Source organism: Gorilla gorilla, chromosome 4 (genome assembly GCF_029281585.2).
Source record: "Gorilla gorilla gorilla isolate KB3781 chromosome 4, NHGRI_mGorGor1-v2.1_pri, whole genome shotgun sequence".
Classification (NCBI taxonomy): Eukaryota; Metazoa; Chordata; class Mammalia; order Primates; family Hominidae; genus Gorilla; species Gorilla gorilla.
Genome location: NC_073228.2, coordinates 60,602,878 through 60,616,642, shown reverse-complemented (window position 1 = coordinate 60,616,642; position 13,765 = coordinate 60,602,878). Strand labels below are relative to the sequence as shown.

General features: G+C 37.0%; 1 protein-coding gene across 5 annotated transcripts in view; it reads left to right on the top strand.

Moving 5' to 3' along the window:
- The window catches only part of ZNF207 (zinc finger protein 207), a 57,779-nt gene that overhangs the window by 22,855 nt on the left and 21,159 nt on the right, over positions 1-13,765 (top strand). For 3 of the 5 annotated variants that reach the window (XM_055388523.2, XM_055388524.2, XM_055388522.2), the window contains one exon: positions 385-13,765. This exon is cut by the window's right edge and continues 21,159 nt beyond it. The gene's annotated coding sequence lies outside the window, so the exon portion shown is untranslated. The remainder of the gene's footprint in view (positions 1-384) is intronic. The other 2 variants (XR_002005990.3, XR_010133617.1) reach the window with 2 other exon arrangements.

Below are 13,765 nucleotides of genomic sequence, written 5' to 3'. Positions count from 1 at the left end.
ATACTGTTTAACAAGACCACAGCAGGTAAGGATTAATTTTTGAGTGGCTGCTGGAATTACTTGATTTGAATACTTAGTATTTTAGTAGTCTCTCACACATTTGCCATTAGGTATGAATAAAATATTCCTACTGTACCCCTATTCCACTAAGTTACATTTTGAACTTAGACTCACCTTAATTAAACTTAATTAATTGGGGAGGGGGATTCCCCAACAAAAAGAAGTACAGGCTCAGAGTGGAATTGTAGTGGACAATAGTTAAAAACAAAGCTGCTCCTTTTGCTTGCTTGATCATTGGGATTTTTTTTTTAAAAATTTTAATGCATGTCTTTTAAATTAATTGGGAACTGTTTTTCTAAAATTAAAATTTTCTTCTTCCTATAGCCCTGCCATAGGACAGGCTGAGGCTGAGTCTCAGTGTTGCCCTGTTCAGTCTGAGGCAAGTGGGATTTATTTTATTCCTTATAGGGGCTTTCACAGCTTTATGGCTGTTGGATATTTATGTCCCCAAACTTGCAGCAAGTTTGGTGAAGGCCCCTAAATTTAATTAAACTTAGGATTTTTATACTCTTTTGGCAGAGAAGGCTCTATATTAATATTCACGTTTGACTGTGGTGTTAATAAACATAAGTATTTCATATGCAATTTTATGTAATTTGCTGTGTGTTACATAATTAACAGCTTCAGTAAAGCTTGTGTTCCTATATTGAACTTAAATAAATTGACAAAATTTGATATTTTTGATTGGAGGCAAGAAATGTTTCATTCAAATTTTTTACTTTCACTTCTGGGAAAATCTTACTGGTTTTATTTTCTCCATAAACTATTAAATTTAACCTCAAGGATAAGTTTAATCATTGGAAATGCCACTGGATACTGAAATGTGCCTTCTTTTTTTTGAGACGGAGTTTCACTCTTATCACCCAGGATGGAGTGCAGTGGTGCGATCTTGGTTCACTGCAACCTCTGCCTCCTGGGTTCAAGTGATTCTCCTGCCTCAGCCTCCCGAGTAGCTGGGATTATAGGCTCCCGCCACCACATCTGGCTATTTTTTCAATATTTTTCAGTAGGGATGGGGTTTTGCCTTGTTGGCCAGGCTGGTCTCAAACTCCTGACCTCAGGTGATCCACCCATCTCAGCCTCCCAAAGTGCTGGAGTAGCAGGTGTGAGCCACCACGCCTGGCCAAAATCTGCATTCTTTTTTTTTTTTTTTTTTTTTTTTTGTGAGACAGTGTCTTGCTGTGTCACCCAGGCTGGAGTGCAGTAGCACGATCTCAGCTCACTGCAACCTCCACCTCCTGGATTCAAGCGATTCTCCTGTCTCAGCCTCCCAGGTAGCTGGGATTACAGGTGCGTGCCACCACACCCGGCTAATTTTTTGTATTTTTAGTAGAGACGGGGTTTCACCATGTTAGCCAGGATGGTCTCGATCTCCTGACTTTGCGATCCCCCTGCCTCGGCCTCCCAAAATGCTGGGATTACAGGCATGGGCCACCGCGCTTGGCCAAAATCTGCATTCTTAATCACAAACTTACGCATTGAATGTTAAGGCTAAAAGGTCATCTGGAGATGCTTAATTTTAAAATATTTTCAAGCCTCACCACATTAGAGCAAATGTTAATGTAGAGCCCTGTAAAGGTGGGAAGGTGGTGTCTATGTGTGTGCTTGTGTATGTGGGGGTATAGACCATATAGTTGATATAACAACAGAATTTGGGTGTTACAGACCTTTCAGCATGGATGGATTACTAATTTTCAGGTATCAAAACTGAAATTTGATACCTGATCCTGTGGTAAAGTATGTTAAACTATGGTTTTGGAGTGATTATGTTGAGGTTCATTTTCAGCCTCACTGAACAGTGTTTTACGCACATGTGAAAAGTATCCACATTTGTTTCCAACTAAAATTTGCTTTTATTTGGTGAGAAAAGTTGTGTGTGTGTGTTTGTTGTAGGGAATAATTAGGGAATTGGAAGAGAGGCCAAAAACAAACCTGAATTATTTTTGTTTCTTGTGTTTGAGCCACGATTCTATCCAGATAGCAGTTTACCCTGAGCAGTAACAATGAACAAACAGTATAGCATTTAGCAAACCTGGAATTGTTTGTATATGGTTTTCATTCTTGGAAGCATAAAGAAAAAATATGCATTAAATGAATTGTAAATTTTGACTTGTTAAATAACATGTTTTTCACTATAACTAATAGGATTTTAATATTTAAAGAATTTTGTTGCTTCCATGACAAAATATCCCATTGGACTATTTTATAACCTCAGTAATCAACATTTAAGAGTCCTTAATTGGAGATCTGTTTTCTCTATTACCTACCATCCCGCAATATGCTGAAATCTTTCTAAGTTGCTTATCTTAATTCTAATGGTGATAATTGAAAAAAGTGTGCTGGAAATACAGGCTCTTACCTGGTTGAGTACTGGGGGTGGGAAGGATTTAGTAATGTCATAATCTGTTGAAGGTAATATCTATAGATAACTAAGATAGTTCCTTTTTTTTTTGTAGTTCTGTGACTCAGACAAATAAGATTTCGAGAATTATGTAGTTTTTAGGTGTCTGTAACATCCACTGGTAAAACTTGGCAAATGAAAGAAAATTGTGAAGTCACCACTTTAACTGAGTCAAAATTTTGTTTGAATAAGCTGATGAAAATAGACATGTACCCTAGAAGTAGATATTCTAAAATTTATACAGACATGAATGTCTTTTTTAAAAGGTTGTCATTATTGACCTAATATTGAGTAATCTTTCTGCGTTATTCCAAATTGAAATTTGTTTGCTCTTCATTGCAACTTTTATGGAAAAGTCCTTTAAAAGGGGATTCAGTTATAAGGCTATTTGACTATAGGGCAGATTTTTATAAGTAAACATTCCCCCAATTCCACTTACGCTGTCTCATGACAGTAAAGTTTACTCCTTTTTAAAAACCCTTTCTCAGTATTTTAATTTCTGTCATTGAATCATTTAAATAATAACCTTTTGTTTTTATAGCAAAGAAATCATCTGACTTTTCTGTGTGATGTTTCTTGGCAAAATAAGCACTTAATGATGTATGGTCATGTACATAATGGATATTCATTAATTTTGTGATTAGTGCTGAATTTTCTAAACTAGTATCCTAAGCTCTTAGGCACCCTATTATGGATCTAATTCAAACCAATATGTAGGAAATGGAGAAAGTAGGACTTCAGTTTGCGCTTCCCAATAACTTTAAGTATATCCACCTTTTCCAAGTGTTTAAGCCCTAAAACATCTATCTTTATTTTTTTACCTGGCATTTTTGTTAGAAAATAGATTACGTTTTAAAGTAACATTAAAAAAAAATTCTTCAGTAAGATAATTGCTTTTAATAAGTATATTTTTCTTGCTCTTGGCTCTATACATTTTTGCATAATATTTTAGTCTTGAAAAGCTTTTCATTTTCTTAACTCTGGAAAATAGTTTGGAACTAAATTAGTTTGAGAAATCTGAATCATCTCTCTTTAAATCTGTTCAATTAGTCTCATGTATTCTCAGGGGAAAATGTCTTTATTTTACTAAGCGGAAGTAGTAGTCATATTGAGGCAGAAATTTGTAGCCCAAACGAGGTAGGTCTTCGCTGAAACTAATTTGAACTATTCCTATTTGAAGCAAATTGAACACTATTATAAATCTAGACTGGCTAATTAGATGGAAACTTTGATGGTTAGGTTCTTTAAGAGGCATACAATCAGTTATGAGAATGTTTATGTTTATGTTTTAATTTTTATCAAAATAACCTCAGAGGAGGTACATGTGAGTAAACTGTCTTAATGGTTGATTACTTGGAACCCACCCATTAATTCTAAATGTTGTAATGGTCTATAAGGTAGTAATCTGGCACAGCTTCAGTAATGTGTGCTGTGTTTGTAAAAAGGTGAAGTACTTTATTGGCATTTTCTAAGCCCTCTGACGTTGTTAGTGTCTGGGTTGGTTGGTTTGCATTTTACTATTATGGTTGAATCTGTGTTCCTTCACCATTGGTTAAGTCTGAGGAACTAACAGTGAAATTCATTGATGGCCAACTTGGATAAAAATGAAGAATGATATTTTCCCAGTTTACTACACATGGACCAATAGTGATTATTTGGGAGAGAACACTGGGTAGTGTTGTTTGACTTAAGAACCTTAAATATATTGAAAAGTAACGGCATTCTTGCTCATGATTTGCATTTGTTACTGAGGTCTCACCATAGTATTTTAATGTAGCTTCTTACTAAAATTTTATTCATAAATAGTTTAGCAGTCAAAGAGGTGAAAAAAAAAAAAAAAAGATTTGCACCATCATATCCGAGTCTTTACTAATAAAATGAGGCTGCTTAAGTACCCAAGTGGAGCAAGGGAAGAGTTACTACAGTTACTGTAAGTCTGAGTTAGAAAAAATACAGAGCATCTAGTTATTGAGCAAAGCCCCCTTTTACCTGTTCGCTTATTCAAAGAGAAACAATAGAATTTGCTTCTCAGTACATGTTTTTAAAATTGAGAATCTCTGATGTGACAAAATCAATTTTTACAAAAGTTGAATTAAAAACTTTTAAAAATTGCTTGTCTTTGGGGGTATGTCTACATATTCGTTTAAATTTAGAAATTCCCACATGTTTAAGATATATGCCCATCCCCTTTTTAGAGTAATCAAAGTTTCTATCACAGTTCACATACTGGAATACATAGTAAAATTGAGATGTGTCCAAGAGATTTTCAGTGTTAATTAGCTCATTCTAAATAGCCAATATAAGGTAACTTCTGTTAAAAAAAAAAAAAAAACTAGGGAAAAGTTTTAAATGTATTAGTATCAGGCTCTGAGGAAATTTAATGCACATTGACTTTTTAAACTATGGATTGAACTCCTCAGTTTAATACAATTTGTGTTTTTGTTAACTAGCAGCAGAATTTCAGCATTTGCTACTTACTGGTAGAGAAGAAAAATCCCACAGCCCTGCCAGTACAGGTTAGTTTAATCTGTAAGTACCTGATGTTCCTATTTTTTTCAAACATATCCATATAACTCACACAAGGAAGAAAGCTGTGCGGTTACTTAAATGTTAGTATAACTAATAATAGATCCATTGGACACTTTAAACACTCAGTACTTGGGCCAAAGTAGATCTAGGTTTGCTAACCCCAGTTGTAATAAAGGTGTAATACTGCTCCTTTGTTATCTCCTTGTGGTTCAACCTAAGTAGATACATTGTACATAAAAGGAAAAGACAGTTTCAGTTGGCTATGCCCTTGTTGATAGATGATATGGAGTCCAGGGCTTTGGGTCCAGGGTCTTTTACTTAAGCTATTTCATGGTGGTTCTCTCATTCACCTTTTAACTTTTTACAGTATGAATCAACGTAAGAAAAAAGGCAAGTTTCCTCACATCTAGAAATGATAAATGGTGTACAGTCATAAGCTAGAATATGTTTTTATAATGCTTTTTTGTTCTTTTAGCAACACTTGTAAATACAAGTACTCCTCTATTTTTGTTCTTTTTTTGTAAACTATAACGTATCCTGTTGGTGTACCAGTGAGTTCATTTTACTGTAAACTAAGAATAACATACCTTTTTAATACTGAAAGTTGACTACTCATCAAGAAATGTAGCTAGATTCTTTATGTAACACTTTTGAGGGGCAGTGGGGACATAATGGATTGTGGAAGATGTGTTTTAACATTTTTATTATTTTTTTTATTTTACCCAAGTTCGTTGTTGTTTGAACGATCCTCTAAAGATTTCCTTTAACCTCTAAATGTTGTGCTTTTAGGTTGATAACAAATGTAAAGCACTGAGGAGGGAGGAATAAAGCATACAAGTTAATTTCTAATTTTCGCAAGCCTGAACCATCCTAATCTGATAGTAGGATGTATGGCTTCTTCCTTTTCACCTTGTGTGATGTTTAATTTGAGACGATCTAGCCATAAAACTAGTAATCTTGAATTCCTCTTGAGCTGGATGGTGATTAGCCATTGTGAAAACAGATTATATGGAAATTGTGCATATTGCTAAATTTTAAAACATGGATTTATCAACTGATAATAAAATATATCTTACAAGATAACCACTTGTTTTTTAATGTAAAATTGCACAAGGGCTTAAGTTTCATTGCCTTTCACAGTTTAATCTGTATATGAAATGGTGTAGATACAGTGGAAATGGTTTTCCTTAAAACCATCTCTTTAAAGCTGCCTTTCTGGTGAGTACTATTTTATACTTTTATATATTATAATTTTATCTTCTAAAATTAACTGAAATAGGACACTTTGATTAAAGAGGTGAGCACTCTGAATTTCTACATCTTTGGATATTACTTGAATCAAGAATATTAGAAAATTATTTTACCACCTGGCATTTCCCTTTTAATTTGCTAGTTCACTTTTTTCTGACCTTCACTTAACAGACTATAAATACAAAAACTTTGAACACATAAATTATTTCATTTTGGTGAGATGGAATAAATGTTTAAAATTAGTATTTAAGAAAGTTCTTAAACATTTTTTTTAGTTGGCAGCCAAAAGATTTTTCTTAGTGCTTTGGAGACATTGCATAGGTGTAAAATTAAGATACCAGAACTTCATTCTGTTCTTGTTGAAGCTGTTGTTGTGGTGATTCATGAGCAGTAAGCTGGAGTTAGAGTGGAAGAAGGGTTTACCAAAATTCTTCCTGCAGACTAGTTGCTTACAGGGTTTCTGTGAGAGGCTTAAAAATTTCAAAAGTATTATTTAAGCCACTCTAACCCTGCATGAAAAATTGGAGTTAGAAATACTGATTTCTGAGACCACGTATACCAGTGAAAATTAGCTTCTGAGTAAATTTCTAATTTATGCCCTGCTTTATTTAGCCTCGTTATATGTAACACATGGATTATTTTTTCCCTCTAGTTTTTAACTATATCCTAGATTAAAACCAGCATATGCTAAGAATGTTTTTACATTCTATTTCCTCCTGTGATCTTTCTGAACGAATAATAAACAGTCAACTGTGATGCTTTTTAGTATGAACAATGATAGTTTTCTAAAATCTGAAAATCAATACCTGAGTATGTGATGTGGCAATGCATTCTTCTAGATAAGCACTAAACAAAGTATGGACCCTCAATTTATGTCTTTAAGATTTAAAGTGAAGTAAATTTCTAAGGAACTGTGTCCTTTCCTATCAGGAATAAACAGAGAAAATTTGGTAAGTATTTAACTTTAAGTGCATGTAATAGTGATGAGAGTAAGTAGCCAAATTTCCGTAATATAAGATAATGTTTAAAAGTGAGCAATAATTATTGCATCTCTTTTGCAACTTCATGTAGATGTGATTAACATTTTTTACAAATTTGCCTGCATAAAGATTAAATTGGAACATACCTTACTCCTTTGTCTGGTTTTTTTATTTTGTATGGTGCTTTAAATACTAATTTTATATTTGAAGCTTTTTGCAGGGTAGAAATAAGTGGCTGTTAAAGAAAATATCTTCAAGAAGGATTATTTCAATGTCCCTTTTTAAAACTCGATGATGGCTTTCAGTTTATTTAAGTCTTCTGTTTTTCAGCTCCAGTTAAAACTGACAATAGGCAGCTATCAAAAATGGAAAAAATCTTGTGCTGTTTCTGGAATATTAGAGGAATCAGTTAGTAAAGTGGTATTACCCAATACTTGATTTGCAGTTTTTAAATTGAGAGAAAAGGGGCTGGGCCCAGCTGAGGTGGGTGGATCTCCTGAGGTCAGGAGTTTGAGACCAGCCTGGCCAACATAGTGAAACCCCGTCTCTACTAAAAATAACAAAAATCAGCCGGGTGTGGTGGGACGTGCCTGTAACCCCAGCTACTCTGGAGGCTGAGGCAGGAAAATGGCTTGAACCCAGGGGGAGGAGGTTGCAGTGAGCCGAGATGGCGCCGTTGCACTCCAGCTTGGGTGACAGAGCGAGACTCTGTCTCAAAAAAAAAAAAAAGAAAAAAAGAAAAAGTGATAAGATTTGGGAGTCTATTCCCTGGGATGTTGTATTAATAATAAAGTGATAATAAATGAAGGTTAAAGTGAAGTGTTCAATTACTACACCAGGACAGATTGATTATTTCTGATGAAAAGGTCCGTTTATTTCCAAACTAGTCTGTAGTGGTTTAGAGTAAGCATTATTTTATGAAGTGGTACAAGATTGCAAAGGTTAGTAAAGGGACCTGTCTGTCGGGTCAATCTTTGGTCTTCACTTTTACTGGCAAGGGATTATGTGAAGAGTAAGTCATACAAGGGATATGATTGTAAGGAGGTCCTGAACAAAGCATGATAAATGTTAGTCCGTGTGTATTATTAAATGGTCTAAAGAAAAATCATGACTGATCGCATAATTTTTAATGTAAGTATATGAGCTCACTAAGGGTAATTAAATACTAGCTTTTAAAATTTAAAGTTCTCACGAATATTAGTGCATCTTGTCACTTTGATTAGTCACCTGGTTAAATAGCTGGAAGCTTGTGCAAATGAAAAATGAAATGGAAGACTACATTTGTATGTATATCTGTATAATTTTTGTTTACTTGTAGGTTCAGAGAGAGAGAGATGTTCCTTAACATGTAGCCATGTAATTAGAACTCACAAGGGGCATTGAAATGTTTTTCTTTTTCAGATAGTCTGGGGCTATTTACTTATTTTAAGTAAGCCAAGTCTACCATTTGAAAAATGGTGCTTTATTTCCATATCTGAAGCCTGAAGTTATTTTTTAGTTTGTTTTCATCTAAAAGTGGAAAGATTTTTGCTTCTGCGTTATTAAGAGCCTCTTTGTTTGGAGGAGATGGTTATCTCCTTCACTCATTAACCTTTGAGTGCTTGTTATCTACAAAGATGAATAAAATCCTTCATTTATTATTTATGATACTTGTCTGAGCCCATTTTTTAAATTTGTATCCAGAACAGTTATATATTAAGAAGGTATTATGATATGCATCAGTTGTCCTGAGCAGTTTTTGTTGTATCCTGGGAACTGTAAGGAATAATTATTTTTATTAAATACAGAATGTCTACGGGGAAAAGGGGTAAAAGAGCACGCTTAGTGTGCATATTTTATATGTGATAGTTGGGTAGGTAGATGAGCCAGAAGAAACAGTGATTTAGAGTGGAGCATAAAACTAGATCTTGCAACCAAATCCTTGCTTTTCTATTATTTATTAGTTATATGACCTGGAACAAGTTACTTCTCAAATGGTAGTCATAAGTTTCATAGGTTTGTGAGAAACAAGTAAATATGTGTAAAAGAATTTGGCCTGGCAACTTTGTAAGTGCTCAGTATTTTCTGTATGTTTACTTGAAAGAACTAACACACTATACATTTGTGCTAACCTTGTTAGACCACAGGCAGTGGTGGGAGCAGACAGTTATTGCAAATCAAAAAATTTCATTTAGCACATATATATGAATGCCCACAGTGTGCTTTGATATTATCCTTTGCACATAGTAGAGAGGAAGTGCATCTGAGTAGAGACTTTGGAACTGAGGATTTAAGAAGCCAGCCTTTGCACAAAGTCTCATTGAGTAACAGTGTTTTGGGTAGTAGGTGTGCAGAAACCATGAGATGGGAAACATAACATCTTGAACAAAAAATGAGGTTTGAATGGTGGGTGGGATGGGTGTGTGTGCATGTAAGGTGAGTGGAGATGGGAGAGAGAGAGAGGCCAAGTCTCACAATGGACCATGGTTTGAATGTCATTCTAATGGAAATCTTTTGAAGAACTTGGAGCTGGTGAGTAATATATGGTTTATGATTAACAGATTATCCTAAGTTGGTTGGCAGTGGGGCAGGGTGGGTTGGTGGGCAGTATGAGGATCAGTTAGAAGGCAAGAAGAACCTGGCCCCAAACATCTCAAGAGTAACTGATGTAATGACTTACTTGAATAGTCATGGGAGAAGTTAGAAGATGCTAACCTTGAATGTGTGAAACACAGGAAAAGGCAAAAAGCAAAATATTGATGCTGGGTACAGTGACTTATACCTGTAAACTCAGCAGCTGAGGCTGAGTTGGGAGGATTGCGTCAGGCCATGAGTTCAAGGCTGCAGTGAACCATGATGGTGCCACTGCACTCGCTGGTGCCCGGGCAACAGTGAGACCCCCAACTCAAAAAGGAAACATTGGAAATACAGTGGGTTGGTTTGGGGGATTTTTTTTTTTTTTTTTTTTTTGTTATTTATTTGTTTGGACGCCGTTTAGGCTCCACCTAATCTGTAAGACTTATTTAGGAAATGTTTGTTGGAGATCGAGTAAGACATTGAGAGGCAAAAAATAAGTTTCTTGAAGAGTCTGAGAAGGATACATCAGTACTACAAAGTGAAAATGCCCTCAAAGGACGTAAAATTTGGAGAAAGCAAATTCCATCTATGTGATCTCAGGATGGTGGCATTTGAAGTAGGTACTTGGATTGTTAGGATTTGGGCAAATTGGAAAAAAACGTGTTAGAAAAGAGATGGGAAAACCCAACAGTATGAGGCTTATGAAGGAAAGTTGTAAAGAATGAGGTCATTGGAGTCTAAAGTGTAAAGTTCCTTGAATACCACATTAGGCATATACATTTTCTCTAGGAGTTGGGGTGTCTTGGGATTCTTGGCATAAAAACAACATTAACTGCCCGGGTGTGGTGGCTCACACCTGTAATCCCAGCACTTTAAGAGGCTTAGGTGGGCAGATTACGAGGTCAGGAGTTCAGGACCAGCCTGGCCAACATGGTGAAACCCTGTCTCTACTAAAAATACAAAAGTTAGCCGGGCGTGGTGGCAGGTGCCTGTAATCCCAGCTACTCGGGAGGCTGAGGCAGGAGAATCGCTTGAACCCGGAAGGCAGAGGTTGCAGTGACCCAAGGTCATGCCACTGCACTCCAGCTTGGACAAGGAGTGGGACTCCGTTTCAAAAAACAACAACAAAAAAACATCGACTAGAGCAGTGGCTGTGGTTTTGGACCCAGTGTGTCTTCAGAAGCACCCAGGGTATCATTATAGGCTGCCACTATTTCCTGGCACCACAGGATATTTCCATATCACTACCATCTGGGTGACTGAATAATAAAATTTAGAAACCGTAACTGGGCCGGACAGCTATTGACTTGGTGAGTTGAAACTAGAACTATCTTATGTTCACTAAGGCCAGTTTAAAGTGTTTTGGAAGCCTTATATGCCTGAGGCCATTGTACTTCTTGGTCACTTTACAAACTAAGTTTCTTAATTTTTTACTATTCCCCACAATTATAGGACATTGTTCTGCTCAGAAACCTTTGTTATCACCACATAACTTGTATTTTGTAGTAACAGAACACCCCTCTTTCTGAATTCTTCATGGAACTTTCCTGAAAGCTGGTTCTGAGTCTCTACCAATGTATATTCATACATTGTGCATGTATTATAACCATGAACAATGGAAGTGAGCAATGTGTAACCATATGTCTCAGTATTTGCTAGGATCATGATGCTATGAAGCAATTGATAGTCACCCTTTTCACTTATTCCCCTGGCTATTCCACATCGCTGCTTTTTCCTCATCTGTTGATGCCATAAACAGTTTATCTGATGGCTTTCTGATTCATGAAGATGGTAAAAGCCGAGGCCCTCAACCTACCATATCTATAAAATCTGTATTTGCATCCTTTTTTATCACATTGTACTAGGCATCCATTTACAGCTCTCCTCTTTTGCTATGCTCTGGAATCCAACTTTTGCCACTGTAGTGGTCTCCTTGTTCGTTTTTGTGTTTCTTTAGCTTCCTATCCTGTTTTTGTTTTTTTGTTTTTGTTTCTGTTTTTTTTTTTTTTTGGAGGCCCAGGCTGGAGTGCAGTGGCGCAATTTCGGCTCACTGCAACCTCTGTCTCCCGAGTCCAAACGGTTCTCCTGCCTCAGGCTCTCGAGTAGCTGGGACTACAGGTGTGTGCCACCACACCTGGCTAATTTTTTGTATGTTTAGTAGAGACAGGGTTTCACCGTGTTAGCCAGGAGGGTCTCGATCTCCTGACCTTGAGATCCACCCTTCTCGGCCTACCAAAGTGCTGGGATTACAGGCGTGAGCCACCGCACCCGGCCCGTTTCTCATTCTGTTAATGACTCCTTTTTCCTAGGATAAAATTTGGATAAAAAAGGAGTCAAGACTGAGGCTCAGGTTTTACCTCTGAAAACTCTTGGCTCAAAGACCCTTAATAATCTGACTCCTGCTTATTTTTCCAAAATAATTTCTTGCAGTTCTCCCTTGGTACTTGGCTTAAACTCTCAACACCCTCTCTGCCCATTAGTACTTTGACTTGTGTAACTTCCACTTCCTCACATCTGCCAAATACTAGTTTAGAGTTAATTACCTCTTACAAATCCCTGATCCTCTGTGATGACCTTCGTATGTGCTTTCATTGCATTATGTACTTACCATCAATTTGTGTGTTTATATTGGACTGCAACCTCGGACACAGGACTGTGTCTTGTTCGTTTCATTTCTAAAACTTAGCACGTTGCACGACACTTAAAAAGAGGCGCTTAGTAATTGCTGGGTTAAATTGAGTTGCTAGTAATGGGTTTATTATTATTATTATTATTATTATTATTATTATTTGAAATGGAGTCTTGCTCTCTCACCCAGGCTGGAGTGCAGTGGCGCAATCTCGGCTCACCACAACCTCCACCTCCCAGGTTAAAGCGATTCTCCTGCCTCAGTCTCTTCAGTAGCTGGGATTACAGGCGCACACCACCACATCTGGCTAATTTTTGTATTGTTTGTTTGTTTTTGAGATGGAGTCTCGCCCTGTTGCCCAGGCTAGAGTGCAGTGGCGCAATCTCGGCTCACTGCAACCTCCACGTCCTGGGTTCAAGCGATTCTCCTGCCCCAGACTCTGGAGTAGCTGGGATTATAGGCGCACCCCACCATGCTGGGCTAATTTTTGTAATTTTTTAGTAGAGACGGGGTTTCACCATATTGGTCAGGCTGGTCTCGAACTCCTGACCTCATGATCTGCCCACCTCGGCCTCCCAAAGTGCTGGGATTACAGGCATGAGCCACCATGCCTGGCAGGGTTAATTTATTTCATCAAAACAGACTAGGGGTTTAGAGAGATGTGCTTTTATTTGAATATTGTGCAATTTAAACCTGACTCAGTCATGCTGTCCTTTTGAGCAGGATCTTTAGAACAGATACTTGTGATTGGCTAAAGAATAACCTCTGACAATAGCAAAGGTCTCTTGGACAGAGCTGTTACAACAAAACAATGAAATCTGTATTTGTTTAAGATTAGAAGGATTTTTGAAAAGTAACTTTTCCTGCGGCATGTCTGCTAGAATAAAAGGTTCTCGTTTTATTAATGGTGAAAGAATAGCTTTAGTTTGGAATAGAGGTAGGCTAGACCAGTGATTGCAAACTGAAACACCTACGAGAACCAGATAGGTTATAGAAATGAGTGAAACAAGCCAACTGGGGAGTGGGGAACTCGTGACCCTTACAAATGAGGCTCATGCTCGGTGCATTGCCTGGCCACAGTGGCCAGCTTTCAGTTTTTTTCTAGAGAAGTTAGATCTCATAGTTATTTAAAGAGAATTTAAACGCTATGTGCTAATCACACCTGCAGGACAGTTTTTCTTGTAGATCACCAGTGTGGGATTTTTTTTGATGAAAGCTGATGTTTGCAGAAATTTATATCAACAGGAGGAAAGCAAGATAATCCCAGAGAGGAAGGTTTGATGATGGACAAGAGGTAGATGATGGAGTATGATGTTGGGGAACAAGCCACTGAATAGACTGGTGCAGTTGAACCAGTAA